We start from the raw sequence: 15,771 nt of genomic DNA on the forward strand, positions 1-15,771 counted from the left end.
CCCTTCTACACAACACGCAACACAGACCCCCCCCATCTACACAATACGCAACACAGACCCCCTTCTAAACAACACGCAACACAGACCCCCCCATCTACACAACACGCAATACAAACCCCCTTCTACACAACACGCAACACAGACCCCCCCATCTACACAACACGCAATACAGACCCCCTTCTACGCAACACAGATCCCCCCATCTACACAACACGCAACACAGACCCCCTCCATCTACACAACACAGACCCCCCCCATCTACACAACACAGACCCCCCCATCTACACAACACGCAACACAGACCCCCATCTACACAACACGCAATACAGACTCCCCCCATCTACACAACACGCAATACAGACCCCCCCATCTACACAACACAGACCCCCCCATCTACACAACACGCAACACAGACCCCCCCCATCTACACAACACGCAACACAGACCCCCCATCTACACAACACGCAACACAGACCCCCCCCATCAACACAACACGCAACACAGACCCCCCCCATCTACGCAACACAGACCCCCCCATCTACGCAACACAGACCCCCCCCCATCTACGCAACACAGACCCCCCCCATCTACGCAACACAGACCCCCCCCATCTACGCAACACAGACCCCGCCCATCTACACAACACGCAATACAACCACAGATCTGTAACAATGTAACGTTCTGCATTCTATACATGACACCAGAGATCTGTAACAATGTAACGCTCTGCATTCTACACATGACACCAGAGATCTGTAACAATGTAACGCTCTGCATTCTACACATGACACCAGAGATCTGTAACAATGTAACGTTCTGCATTCTACACATGACACCAGAGATCTGTAACAATGTAACGTTCTGCATTCTACACATGACACCAGAGATCTGTAACAATGTAACGTTCTGCATTCTATACATGACACCAGAGATCTGTAACAATGTAACGTTCTGCATTCTATACACGACACCAGAGATCTGTAACAATGTAACGTTCTGCATTCTATACATGACACCAGAGATCTGTAACAATGTAACGCTCTGCATTCTACACATGACACCAGAGATCTGTAACAATGTAACGTTCTGCATTCTACACATGACACCAGAGATCTGTAACAATGTAACGTTCTGCATTCTACACATGACACCGGAGATCTGTAACAATGTAACGTTCTGCATTCTATACATGACACCAGAGATATCTAACAATGTAACGCTCTGCATTCTACACATGACACCGGAGATCTGTAACAATGTAACGTTCTGCATTCTATACACGACACCAGAGATCTGTAACAATGTAACGTTCTGCATTCTATACATGACACCAGAGATCTGTAACAATGTAACGTTCTGTATTCTATACATGACACCAGAGATCTGTAACAATGTAACGCTCTGCATTCTATACATGACACCAGAGCTCTGTAACAATGTAACGTTCTGCATTCTACACATGACACCGGAGATCTGTAACAATGCAACGTTCTGCATTCTATACATGACACCAGAGATCTGTAACAATGTAACGCCCTGCATTCTATACATGACACCAGAGATCTGTAACAATGTAACACTGTGCATTCTATACATGACACCAGAGATCTGTAACAATGTAACGCTGTGCATTCTATACATGACACCAGAGATCTGTAACAATGTAACGCTGTGCATTCTATACATGACACCAGAGATCTGTAACAATGTAACGCTCTGCATTCTATACACGACACCAGAGATCTGTAACAATGTAACGTTCTGCATTCTATACATGACACCAGAGATCTGTAACAATGTAACGTTCTGCATTCTATACATGACACCAGAGATCTGTAACAATGTAACGCTCTGCATTCTATACATGACACCAGAGATCTGTAACAATGTAACGTTCTGCATTCTATACACGACACCAGAGATCTGTAACAATGTAACGTTCTGCATTCTATACATGACACCAGAGATCTGTAACAATGTAACGTTCTGCATTCTATACATGACACCAGAGATCTGTAACAATGTAACGCTCTGCATTCTATACATGAGACCAGAGATCTGTAACAATGTAACGCTCTGCATTCTATACATGAGACCAGAGATCTGTAACAATGTAACGTTCTGCATTCTATACATGACACCAGAGATCTGTAACAATGTAACGCTCTGCATTCTATACATGACACCAGAGATCTGTAACAATGTAACGTTCTGCATTCTATACACGACACCAGAGATCTGTAACAATGTAACGCTCTGCATTCTATACATGACACCAGAGATCTGTAACAATGTAACGTTCTGCATTCTATACATGACACCAGAGATCTGTAACAATGTAACGCTCTGCATTCTATACATGACACCAGAGATCTGTAACAATGTAACGTTCTGCATTCTATACACGACACCAGAGATCTGTAACAATGTAACGTTCTGCATTCTATACATGACACCAGAGATCTGTAACAATGTAACGTTCTGCATTCTATACATGAGACCAGAGATCTGTAACAATGTAACGCTCTGCATTCTATACATGAGACCAGAGATCTGTAACAATGTAACGCTCTGCATTCTATACATGACACCAGAGATCTGTAACAATGTAACGTTCTGCATTCTATACATGACACCAGAGATCTGTAACAATGTAACGCTCTGCATTCTATACATGACACCAGAGATCTGTAACAATGTAACGTTCTGCATTCTATACACGACACCAGAGATCTGTAACAATGTAACGTTCTGCATTCTATACATGACACCAGAGATCTGTAACAATGTAACGTTCTGTATTCTATACATGACACCAGAGATCTGTAACAATGTAACGTTCTGCATTCTATACATGACACCAGAGATCTGTAACAATGTAACGTTCTGCATTCTATACACGACACCAGAGCTCTGTAACAATGTAACAGGGAGACCACACATCTGCGCTGCAATACGGCGATCAGGTTGCTCGATGGTCTGGAATCCTCCGAGAAAAGCTGAGCGAAGAGCGACTCAAAGTATCAAAAATGACACAAACAGCCCCAAAATGCCCGTGTTCCATGAGAAGGTTCCACGGCGTTCCGTGACCTCATCCGATCCCCCTGACGCCCCCCGCTCCCGGACGAGCCCCCCTCCTCCAACACGCAGCAGTGTCGCCATCTGACGGGAAACAAACCTGAGACGGTACCTGAGAGCTCGGCGGCTCCATTCATTCCTCTCCCTCATCTCAGCCCCGTCTGTCCCGCAGCAACGTGAGAACCTGACTGGAGGCTGAGCGACACCATCTGCCAGACCTGATGGGGGGGGGAGGGGAGTGCGCATGTGTGGGGAGAACAAATCCCTATTCATCCCACAGAGAGAGAGAGAGGGGGGGGGGGGGACCAGCCTGGACCACAGATAGGTGACTATAGAGAGAGAGAGAGAGGGGGGGGGACCAGCCTGGACCACAGATAGGGGACTACAGAGAGAGAGAGGGGGGGGGGGACCAGCCTGGACCACAGATAGGGGACTACAGAGAGAGAGGGGGGGGGACCAGCCTGGACCACAGATAGGTGACTATAGAAAGAGAGAGAGAGGGGGGGGGGACCAGCCTGGACCACAGATAGGTGACTACAGAGAGAGAGGGGGGGGGACAAGCCTGGACCACAGATAGGGGACTACAGAGAGAGAGGGGGGGGGGCAGCCTGGACCACAGATAGGTGACTACAGAGAGGGGGGGGGACCAGCCTGGACCACAGATAGGCGACTATAGAGAGAGAGGGGGGGGGGCAGCCTGGACCACAGATAGGGGACTACAGAGAGAGAGAGGGGGGGGCAGCCTGGACCACAGATAGGGGACTACAGAGAGAGAGGGGGGGGGGCAGCCTGGACCACAGATAGGGGACTACAGAGAGAAAGAGGGGGGGGGGACCAGCCTGGACCACAGATAGGTGACTATAGAGAGAGAGGGGGGGGGCAGCCTGGACCACAGATAGGGGACTACAGAGAGAGAGAGAGGGGGGGGGGACCAGCCTGGACCACAGATAGGTGGCTACAGAGAGAGGGGGGGGGACCAGCCTGGACCACAGATAGGGGACTACAGAGAGAGAGGGGGGGGGGACCAGCCTGGACCACAGATAGGTGGCTACAGAGAGAGAGGGGGGGGGGGACCAGCCTGGACCACAGATAGGGGACTACAGAGAGAGAGAGAGGGGGGGGGGACCAGCCTGGACCACAGATAGGTGGCTACAGAGAGAGAGGGGGGGGGACCAGCCTGGACCACAGATAGGGGACTACAGAGAGAGAGAGAGGGGGGGGGGACCAGCCTGGACCACAGATAGGTGACTACAGAGAGAAGGGGGGGGGGGGGGACACCAGCCTGGACCACAGATAGGTGACTACAGAGACAGGAGCAGTACAGGAGGACCGAGAACCGTGCTGAGCCATACAGACAGAGAGAGACCCCCGCATACAGACAGAGAGAGACCCCCGCATACAGACAGAGACCGACCCCCGCATACAGACAGAGACCGACCCCCGCATACAGAGAGAGAGAGACCCCCGCATACAGAGAGAGAGAGACCCCCGCATACAGAGAGAGAGAGACCCCCGCATACAGAGACCGACCCCCGCATACAGAGAGAGAGAGACCCCCGCATACAGAGAGAGAGAGACCCCCGCATACAGAGACCGACCCCCGCATACAGAGAGAGAGAGACCCCCGCATACAGAGAGAGAGAGACCCCCGCATACAGAGAGAGAGAGACCCCCGCATACAGAGAGAGAGAGACCTCCCGCATACAGAGAGAGAGAGACCTCCCGCATACAGAGAGAGAGAGACCCCCGCATACAGAGAGAGAGAGACCCCCGCATACAGAGAGAGAGAGAGACCTCCCGCATACAGAGAGAGAGAGACCTCCCGCATACAGAGAGAGAGAGACCCCCGCATACAGAGAGAGAGAGACCTCCCGCATACAGAGAGAGAGAGACCCCCGCATACAGAGAGAGAGAGACCCCCGCATACAGAGAGAGAGAGACCCCCGCATACAGAGAGAGAGAGACCTCCCGCATACAGAGAGAGAGAGACCCCCGCATACAGAGAGAGAGAGACCCCCGCATACAGAGAGAGAGAGACCCCCGCATACAGAGAGAGAGAGAGACCCCCGCATACAGAGAGAGAGAGAGACCCCCGCATACAGAGAGAGAGAGAGACCCCCGCATACAGAGAGAGAGAGAGACCCCCGCATACAGAGAGAGAGAGAGACCCCCGCATACAGAGAGAGAGAGAGACCCCCGCATACAGAGAGAGAGAGAGACCCCCGCATACAGAGAGAGAGAGAGACCCCCGCATACAGAGAGAGAGAGAGACCCCCGCATACAGAGAGAGAGAGAGACCCCCGCATACAGAGAGAGAGAGAGACCCCCGCATACAGAGAGAGAGAGACCCCCGCATACAGAGAGAGAGAGACCCCCGCATACAGAGAGAGAGAGACCCCCGCATACAGAGAGAGAGAGACCCCCGCATACAGAGAGAGAGAGACCCCCGCATACAGAGAGAGAGAGACCCCCGCATACAGAGAGAGAGAGACCCCCGCATACAGAGAGAGAGAGACCCCCGCATACAGAGAGAGAGAGACCCCCGCATACAGAGAGAGAGAGACCCCCGCATACAGAGAGAGAGAGACCCCCGCATACAGAGAGAGAGAGACCCCCGCATACAGAGAGAGAGACCCCCGCATACAGAGTGAGAGAGACCCCCGCATACAGACAGAGAGAGACCCCCGCATACAGACAGAGAGAGACCCCCGCATACAGACAGAGAGAGACCCCCGCATACAGACAGAGAGAGAGACCCCCGCATACAGACAGAGACCGACCCCCGCATACAGACAGAGACCGACCCCCGCATACAGACAGAGACCGACCCCCGCATACAGACAGAGACCGACCCCCGCATACAGACAGAGACCGACCCCCGCATACAGACAGAGACCGACCCCCGCATACAGACAGAGACCGACCCCCGCATACAGACAGAGACCGACCCCCGCATACAGAGAGAGAGAGACCCCCGCATACAGAGAGAGAGAGACCCCCGCATACAGAGAGAGAGAGACCCCCGCATACAGAGAGAGAGAGACCCCCGCATACAGAGAGAGAGAGACCCCCGCATACAGAGAGAGAGAGACCCCCGCATACAGAGAGAGAGAGACCCCCGCATACAGAGAGAGAGAGACCCCCGCATACAGAGAGAGAGAGACCCCCGCATACAGAGACCGACCCCCGCATACAGAGAGAGAGAGACCCCCGCATACAGAGAGAGAGAGATCCCCGCATACAGAGACCGACCCCCGCATACAGAGAGAGAGAGACCCCCGCATACAGAGAGAGAGAGACCCCTGCATACAGAGAGAGAGAGACCCCCGCATACAGAGAGAGAGAGACCCCCGCATACAGAGAGAGAGAGACCCCCGCATACAGAGAGAGAGAGACCCCCGCATACAGAGAGAGAGAGACCCCCGCATACAGAGAGAGAGAGACCCCCGCATACAGAGAGAGAGACCTCCCGCATACAGAGAGAGAGAGACCCCCGCATACAGAGAGAGAGAGACCCCCGCATACAGAGAGAGAGAGACCCCCGCATACAGAGAGAGAGAGACCCCCGCATACAGAGAGAGAGAGACCCCCGCATACAGAGAGAGAGAGACCCCCGCATACAGAGAGAGAGAGACCCCCGCATACAGAGAGAGAGACCCCCGCATACAGAGAGAGAGAGACCCCCGCATACAGAGAGAGAGAGACCCCCGCATACAGAGAGAGAGAGAGACCCCCGCATACAGAGAGAGAGAGAGACCCCCGCATACAGAGAGAGAGACCCCCGCATACAGAGAGAGAGAGACCCCCGCATACAGAGAGAGAGACCCCCGCATACAGAGAGAGAGAGACCCCCGCATACAGAGAGAGAGAGACCCCCGCATACAGAGAGAGAGAGACCCCCGCATACAGAGAGAGAGAGACCCCCCCCCCCATCCCTTTTGAAAAGTAAGATTTTCATCAGTTTCTCGATGAACACATTGAGAACAATCTCCCCCACAGGGACAGATCAGAGTTCGATCGAACATTTGTGTCGCTCATGACATGGAAGGAACGGAATAATAGAACTTAGATGACAACATCGTCCGTTTTACTCAAATGAGTTGACACAAAAATGAATCCGCCCCCCTCCCCTCCCCCCCACACACACAACAAGAACCCCTCCATCTAGTATTTGGTATGACCTCCATAAAGACCTCCAAAAGATAAACGTTTTTGGAACTGATGGCGTCACAAAGGCGAGGAGTACAAAGAAAAATGCCTGGTGCCTACTGTGAAACATGGTGGTGGCAGTGTCCTTCTGTGGGGCTGCTGTGGGGAGATTCTCCCCCCCAATATGAACCCCTCCGTCTAGTATTTTGTATGACCTCCGTGACTGGTAAGGACGGCACGGGATGAACAAGTTGGAGACATATTGCGACATCGATCTTTTTCCATTCTTCAAGAACGACCTCTTTTAGAGCCGGAATGCTGGATGGAGAGCGATGCTCAACTTGTCGAAAGGCAGCTCCCCGACACCAGCAACGAAAGGCAGCTCCCCGACACCAGCAACGAAAGGCAGCTCCCCGACACCAGCAACGAAAGGCAGCTCCCCGACACCAGCAACGAAACGCAGCTCCCCGACACCAGCAACGAAACGCAGCTCCCCGACACCAGCAACGAAACGCAGCTCCCCGACACCAGCAACGAAACGCAGCTTCCCGACACCAGCAACGAAAGGCAGCTCCCCGACACCAGCAACGAAAGGCAGCTCCCCGACACCAGCAACGAAAGGCAGCTCCCCGACACCAGCAACGAAAGGCAGCTCCCCGACACCAGCAACGAAAGGCAGCTCCCCGACACCAGCAACGAAAGGCAGCTCCCCGACACCAGCAACGAAACGCAGCTCCCCGACACCAGCAACGAAACGCAGCTCCCCGACACCAGCAACGAAACGCAGCTCCCCGACACCAGCAACGAAAGGCAGCTCCCCGACACCAGCAACGAAACGCAGCTCCCCGACACCAGCAACGAAACGCAGCTCCCCGACACCAGCAACGAAACGCAGCTCCCCGACACCAGCAACGAAACGCAGCTCCCCGACACCAGCAACGAAACGCAGCTCCCCGACACCAGCAACGAAACGCAGCTCCCCGACACCAGCAATGATATGCAGCTCCCCGACACCAGCAACGAAACGCAGCTCCCCGACACCAGCAACGAAATGCAGCTCCCCGACACCAGCAATGAAATGCAGCTCCCCGACACCAGCAATGAAATGCAGCTCCCCGACACCAGCAATGAAATGCAGCTCCCCGACACCAGCAATAAAAAAGCTCCCCGACACCAGCAATGAAATGCAGCTCCCTGACACCAGCAGCACTCATGCAGCCCCACACAAGGACACTGCCACCACCATGTTTCACAGTAGGCACCAGGCATTTTTCTTTGTACTCCTCGCCTTTGTGACGCCATCAGTTCCAAAAACATTTATATCTTTTGGAGGTCTTACCAAATACTAGATGGAGGGGTTCTTGTTGTGTGTAGAGGGGAGGGGGGCGGATTCATTTTTGTGTCAACTCATTTGAGTAAAACGGACGATGTTGTCATCTAAGTTCTATTATTCCCTCCCTTCCATGTCATGAGCGACACAAATGTTCGATCGAACTCTGATCTGTCCCTGTGGGGGAGATTGTTCTCAATGTGTTCATCGAGAAACTGATGAAAATCTTACTTTTCAAAAGGGATGGACTCATCTTTGCTGGGGGGGGGGGGGGGGGGGGGAAGGGGTGTGTGTTATATATATTTTTTTTTAATTTATTTTTTTCAATTATTAAAAAAAACAAAATGGTCAGGTGTGTGTGTATATATATTTAATAATTAAAAACATATATATATATATACACACACATACTGTATATAAACAGGATGTTAGGAAGTCCACAAATACATTATATATATTTTATTTAATTTATGTTTTTTTTGTTAATAAAAGAGGGTTAGATATTAAAAAAAATATATATTTACTTTTTAATAAAAGTGAGATGGTCAGAAGTCTATCTATATATATATAGATTATTAAAAAAAACAGAATGGTGGGGGGAGGGGGGGTTATGTATATAAAACTAGGGGGACAACACACACATAGGCACATAGAACAGTAATAAAAAGACGGGGGGGGGGGTTATCACTCCATATAACAACGATGATAATAATAATAATATTTAGTTGAACTCCTAAACATTACAACCCCCCCCCCCCCCACCACCACCTTGGATCACGCAAACCCCCAGGATTGCGCACATCCCCGGGATCTCGCATACGCACACATCCCCGCGATCGCACACAAATCCCCGGGATCTCGCATACGCACACATCCCCGGGATCGCACACGCACACATCCCCGCGATCGCATACGCACACATCCCCGGGATCGCACACATCCCCGGGATCGCACACGCACACATCCCCGCGATCGCACACAAATCCCCGGGATCTCGCATACGCACACATCCCCGGGATCGCACACGCACACATCCCCGCGATCGCATACGCACACATCCCCAGGATCGCGCACACATCTCCGGGATCGCACACGCACACATCCCCAGGATCGCGCACACATCCCCACGATCGCACACGCGCACACTTTCCTGGGATCGCACACACATCCCCGGGATCTCGCATACGCACACATCCCCGGGATCGCACACATCCCCGGGATCGCACACGCACACATCCCCGGGATCGCACACGCACACATCCCCGGGATCGCACACGCACACATCCCCGGGATCGCACACGCACACATCCCCGGGATCGCACACGCACACATCCCCGGGATCGCACACGTGCACACTTTCCTGGGATCGCACACACATCCCCGGGATTGCACACGCACACATCCCCGGATCACACACAAATCCCCGGGATCTCGCATACGCACACATCCCCGGGATCGCACACATCCCCGGGATCGCACACGCACACATCCCCGGGATCGCACACGCACACATCCCCAGGATCGCACAGGCACACAAACATCCCCGGGACCGCACACATACATCCCCGGGACCGCACACATACATCCCCGGGATCGCACACATACATCCCCGGGATCGCACACATACATCCCCGGGATCGCACACATACATCCCCGGGATCGCACACATACATCCCCGGGATCGCACACATCCCCAGGATCGCACATGCACACAAACCCCCGGGATCGCACACACACATCCCCGGGATCGCACACACACATCCCCGGGATCGCACACATACATCCCCGGGATCGCACACATACATCCCCGGGATCGCACACACACATCCCCGGGATCGCACACACACATCCCCGGGATCGCACACACACATCCCCGGGATCGCACACATACATCCCCGGGATCGCACACATACATCCCCGGGATCGCACACACATCCCCGGGATCGCACACACATCCCCGGGATCGCACACATGCACACATCCCCGGGATCGCACACATGCACACATCCCCGGGATCGCACACACGCACACATCCCCGGGATCGCACACATGCACACATCCCCGGGATCGCACACACGCACACATCCCTGGGATCGCACACACGCACACATCCCCGGGATCACACACACTTTCCCGGGATCGCACACACGCACACATCCCCGGGATCGCACACACGCACACTTTCCCGGGATCGCACACACGCACACATCCCCAGGATCGCACACACCCCCAGGATCGCACACACATCCCCAGGATCGCACACACGCACACATCCCCGAGATCGCACACACGCACACATCCCCGAGATCGCACACACGCACACTTTCCCGGGATCGCACACACGCACACATCCCTGGGATCGCACACACGCACACATCCCCGGGATCGCACACACCCCCAGGATCGCACACACCCCCAGGATCGCACACACCCCCAGGATCGCACACACCCCCAGAATCGCACACACCCCCAGAATCGCACACACCCCCAGAATCGCACACACATCCCCAGGATCGCACACACGCACACATCCCCGAGATCGCACACACGCACACTTTCCCGGGATCGCACACACGCACACATCCCTGGGATCGCACACACGCACACATCCCCGGGATCACACACACTTTCCCGGGATCGCACACACGCACACATCCCCAGGATCGCACACACCCCCAGGATCGCACACACCCCCAGGATCGCACACACGCACACTTTCCCGGGATCGCACACATCCCCGGGATCGCACACACGCACACATCCCCAGGATCGCACACACGCACACATCCCCAGGATCACGCACACGTTACATTTCTCCATCTCTCGGCTCGGATCTCACATGTATATTAGCAACAACCATAGCAACCTGAAGCACAACACATCCTTCAGAGCCGTCCTCCGCTCACATACCATGACCTGCACCCTGCGAGTTCACTGCATTCCCCCCTCCGTGTACACAGCATGGGAGGACAGGACTGGGGCCAGGGTGGGGGCCCCGGGGGGCCAGGGTGGGACGCTCTGCTCCAGGGACAGCTCTGGCCATGATGACGCTCAGCATCCTATCCCAGGAGGGACAACATCAACTCCTCCATCCCAGACATCAGAAGGAAGGCTCTACACGGTCACGCAGGACACACCCCCTCCACCCGCAGCCGACAACGCAGCTAGCAAGATGGCGACTGCTACAGACCTGCGCTCAGCAAGAGAAAATAGGGAGGGGGCGTGTCATCCATCAATCCCTCCCCCTTGGGTTCCTGTTGCCCCAAGTGTTTGGAGCGGAGGCAAGCAAGTGGCCGTCTCCTTGCTAGCGGCGTTGTCAGGCAGCTGCAGGGGGCGCCCTGTCCGACCTCATAGCCAGGCTTACGAAGCTCACTGGAAGATGGGACAAAGTTCTACATGTACAGTGTGGTTGTAGCTCCACCCCAGGCTGCAGCCCGATTTATGGGGGAGGTACAGCAATATCAGATCTATACTTCTGTCTGTAGTGTGGTTGTAGCTGCAGCCCGATTTATGGGGGAGGTACAGCAATATCAGATCTATACTTCTGTCTGTAGTGTGGTTGTAGCTGCAGCCCGATTTATGGGGGAGGTACAGCAATATCAGATCTATACATCTGTCTGTAGTGTGGTTGTCGCTCCACCCCAGGCTGCAACCCAATTTATGGGCGTTCCTATGAGGGAGGTACAGTAATATCAGATCTATACATCTGTCTGTAGTGTGGTTGTAGCTGCAGCCCGATTTATGGGGGAGGTACAGCAATATCAGATCTATACTTCTGTCTGTAGTGTGGTTGTAGCTCCACCCCAGGCTGCAACCCAATTTATGGGTGTCCCTATGGGGGAGGTACAGTAATATTAGATCTGTAGTATGGCTGCTCCACCCCAGGCTGCAACCCAATATATGGGCGTTCCTATGAGGGAGGTACCGTAATATCAGATCTATACATCTGTCTGTAGTGTGGTTGTTGCTCCACCCCAGACTGCAGCCCGATTTATGGGCGTTCCCATTGGGGGAGGGACAACAATATCAGATCCCTACTTCTCTCTGTAGTGTGGTTGTCGCGCCACCCCAGGCTACAGCCTGATTTATGGGCGTTCCTATGAGGGAGGTACAGTAATATCAGATCTATACTTCTGTTTATAGTGTGGTTGTTGCTCCACCCCAGGCTGCAGCCCGATTTATGGGCATTCCCATTGGGGGAGGGACAACAATATCAGATCCCTACTTCTCTCTGTAGTGTGGCTGTTGCTCCACCCCAGGCTGCAGCCCGATTTATGGATGTTTCTATGTGGGAGGTACAGAAATATCAGATCCCTACTTCTCTCTGTAGTGTGGTTGTTGCTCCACCCCAGGCTGCCGCCCAATTTATGGGCGTTGCCATGGGGGGGCAGACAGCAATATCAGATCCCCACTTCTGTCTGTAATGTGGTTGTCGCGCCACCCCAGGCTACAGCCTGATTTATGGGCGTTCCTATGTGGGAGGTACAGTAATATCAGATCCCTACTTCTCTCTGTAGTGTGGTTGTTGCTCCACCCCAGGCCGCAGGCCAATTTATGGGCGTTCCTATGTGGGAGGTACAGGAATATCAGATCCCTACTTCTGTTTATAGTGTGGTTGTTGCTCCACCCCAGACTGCAGCCCGATTTATGGGCGTTCCCATTGGGGGAGGGACAACAATATCAGATCCCTACTTCTCTCTGTAGTGTGGTTGTCACGCCACCCCAGGCTGCAGCCTGATTTATGGGCGTTCCCATGGGGGAACAGACAGCAATATCAGATCCACACTTCTGTCTATAGTGTGGTTGTTGCTTCACCCCAGGCTGCAGCCTGATTTATAGGCGTTCCTATGTGGGAGGTACAGTAATATCAGATCCCTACTTCTCTCTGTAGTGTGGTTGTTGCTCCACCCCAGGCTGCAGCCTGATTTATGGGTGTTCCCATTGGGGGAGGGACAGCAATAGCAGATCCCTACTTCTGTCTGTAATGTGGTTGTCGCGCCACCCCAGGCTGCAACCCAATTTATGGGCGTTCCTATGTTGGAGGTACAGGAATATCAGATCCCTACTTCTGTCTGTAATGTGGTTATCGCACCACCCCAGGCTGCAGCCCGATTTATGGGCGTTTCCATTGGGGGAGGGACAGCAATAGCAGATCCCTACTTCTCTCTGTAGTGTGGTTGTTGCTCCACCCCAGGCTGCAGCCTGATTTATGGGTGTTCCCATTGGGGGAGGGACAGCAATAGCAGATCCCTACTTCTGTCTGTAATGTGGTTGTCGCGCCACCCCAGGCTGCAACCCAATTTATGGGCGTTCCTATGTTGGAGGTACAGTAATATCATATCCCTACTTCTCTCTGTAGTTTGGTTGTTGCTCCACCCCAGGCCGCAGGCCAATTTATGGGCGTTCCTATGTGGGAGGTACAGTAATATTAAGTCTCTACTTCTCTCTGTAGTGCGGTTGTTGCTCCACCTCAGGCTGCAGCCCGATTTATGGACGTTCCTAATGGGGGAGGTACTGCACTAAGCACCACCCCCTACTCTGTAAGATTCCACTGAGCTTATCCATGTAAGGAAAAGAAGCCAGGCTTTAGTGGTAGTGGGGAGGGGGGGGGGGCATCACCTGATCACCCCTTCCCCCACCATCCTACTTATTCCTTCTCCCAGTCTGAGCTCCGCTGTATTTATACTAGCTGCTATAATAAATGCAGGCACCTTGTATAATGATTAGTAAATGTAGAAATGAACAAAGCTTCTGTGTGTGTCCTGGAGACCACCTGATCCCCCCCCCCCCGTTCCTTCTCCCAGTCTGAGCTCTGCTGTACACGCGGCCAGGTACTTATACTAGCTGATATAAAGGGACGGTATGAATACAGATCCATTGTATGACGTTTATTAAACTCAGAAATGAATGGAGTGTGTCCTGGAAACCACCAAATCCCCCTTCCCTCCCACAGTCTGAGCTCTGCTGTACAGGCGGTCAGGTACTTATATTAGCTGCTGTAAACACAGATCCATTGTGTGTTTTAAGAAATGTAGAGGTGAATATAGATGTTGAGTATAGATGTTGGAATGGAGGGGGGGGGGGGGTCCCTCTTGATCACCCCTCCCCCCACCATCCTCCTACTTATTTCTTCTCCCAGTCTGTACTTATACTAGCTGCTATACATGCAGGAACCTTGTATGAGGATTATTAAATGTGGAGGTGAATGAAGAGAGTATAGATGTTGGGGGGGGGGGGCCTCTTGATCGCCCCGCCCACAGTCTGAGCTCTGCTGTACAGTCAGGTATTTATATTAGCTGCTATAAATACAGATCCATTGAATATTTTAGGAAATGTAGAGATTAATATAGATGTTGGTTGGGGGGGGCTCTTGATCACCCCTCCCCCCATCGTCCCTACTTATTCCTTCCCCCAGTCTGAGCTCTGCTGTACAGGCGGTCAGGTACTTATATTAGCTGCTATACAGGCAGGTCCTCCTAGGGGGATGAATGAATGCAGAGGTGAATGAAGAGAGTACAGATGCCGGTTGGGGGAGGGGGGGTCCTTCCTGATCGCCCCTCTCCCAGTCTGAGCTCTGCAAGTACTTATATTAGCTGCTATACAGATGAAGAGTACAGATGCTGATTGGGGGGGGTTCCTGATCGCCCCTCTCCCAGTCGGAGCTCCATACACAGGCCCATGGTAGGAGGTATGGGGACTCTGGTACTTGTATTAGCTCCCGGCGGGGTGTACGGATGATGGGTGGGGGGGGTTGCAGGTCGTCAGTCCGGTCACACCGGCCGGGGAGGAATCCACACATCTCAGCCCCGCCCCCTCCCCCCGGTACTCACCGTTCTCTCTCTCTCTCTCGCTGTGTCGGTGATGCTCCGCTCTCCTCATCCCCCTTCACACACCACAGCAGGGCGCGAGCCCAGCGCCGGACCACGTGACTTGTCCGCCGGCGCTCATTGGTCGGCCGGCTTCTCCCGGGGCCCCGCCCACCTCCTCTCCTCTCTGCACCTGAGGTGGGGGGAGCGCGCCCGGCTCGCGCGGGGACGAGGGAGCTCTGCTGCTGCACCTGAGGGGGGACGCGCAGCGCGCGCACGGGGAGCGCGCCTGTCACACAATGAGAGGGACCTGTCCCGGGAGTCCTTTTGTTTCAGCACCTCGGCCGGGGCACGGAGGGGGTGGGGGGGTGTAATACGGAGATCTATGGGGGGGGGGGGTAATACAGA

General features: G+C 53.6%; 1 protein-coding gene across 5 annotated transcripts in view; it reads right to left on the bottom strand.

Moving 5' to 3' along the window:
- The window catches only part of STRBP (spermatid perinuclear RNA binding protein), a 230,064-nt gene extending 214,598 nt beyond the window's left edge, over positions 1-15,466 (bottom strand). For 3 of the 5 annotated variants that reach the window (XM_089662433.1, XM_089662435.1, XM_089662430.1), the window contains exon 1: positions 3,191-3,329. The gene's annotated coding sequence lies outside the window, so the exon portion shown is untranslated. Of the gene's footprint in view, positions 1-3,178; positions 3,330-15,387 lie in introns of those variants that run through there. The other 2 variants (XM_089662431.1, XM_089662432.1) reach the window with 2 other exon arrangements.
- Positions 15,467-15,771: the final 305 nt, after the last annotated feature.

This window comes from Staurois parvus, unplaced genomic scaffold (assembly GCF_062004578.1).
Source record: "Staurois parvus isolate SC_StPar_1 unplaced genomic scaffold, SC_StPar_1.0 ptg001475l, whole genome shotgun sequence".
Taxonomy (NCBI): domain Eukaryota; kingdom Metazoa; phylum Chordata; class Amphibia; order Anura; family Ranidae; genus Staurois; species Staurois parvus.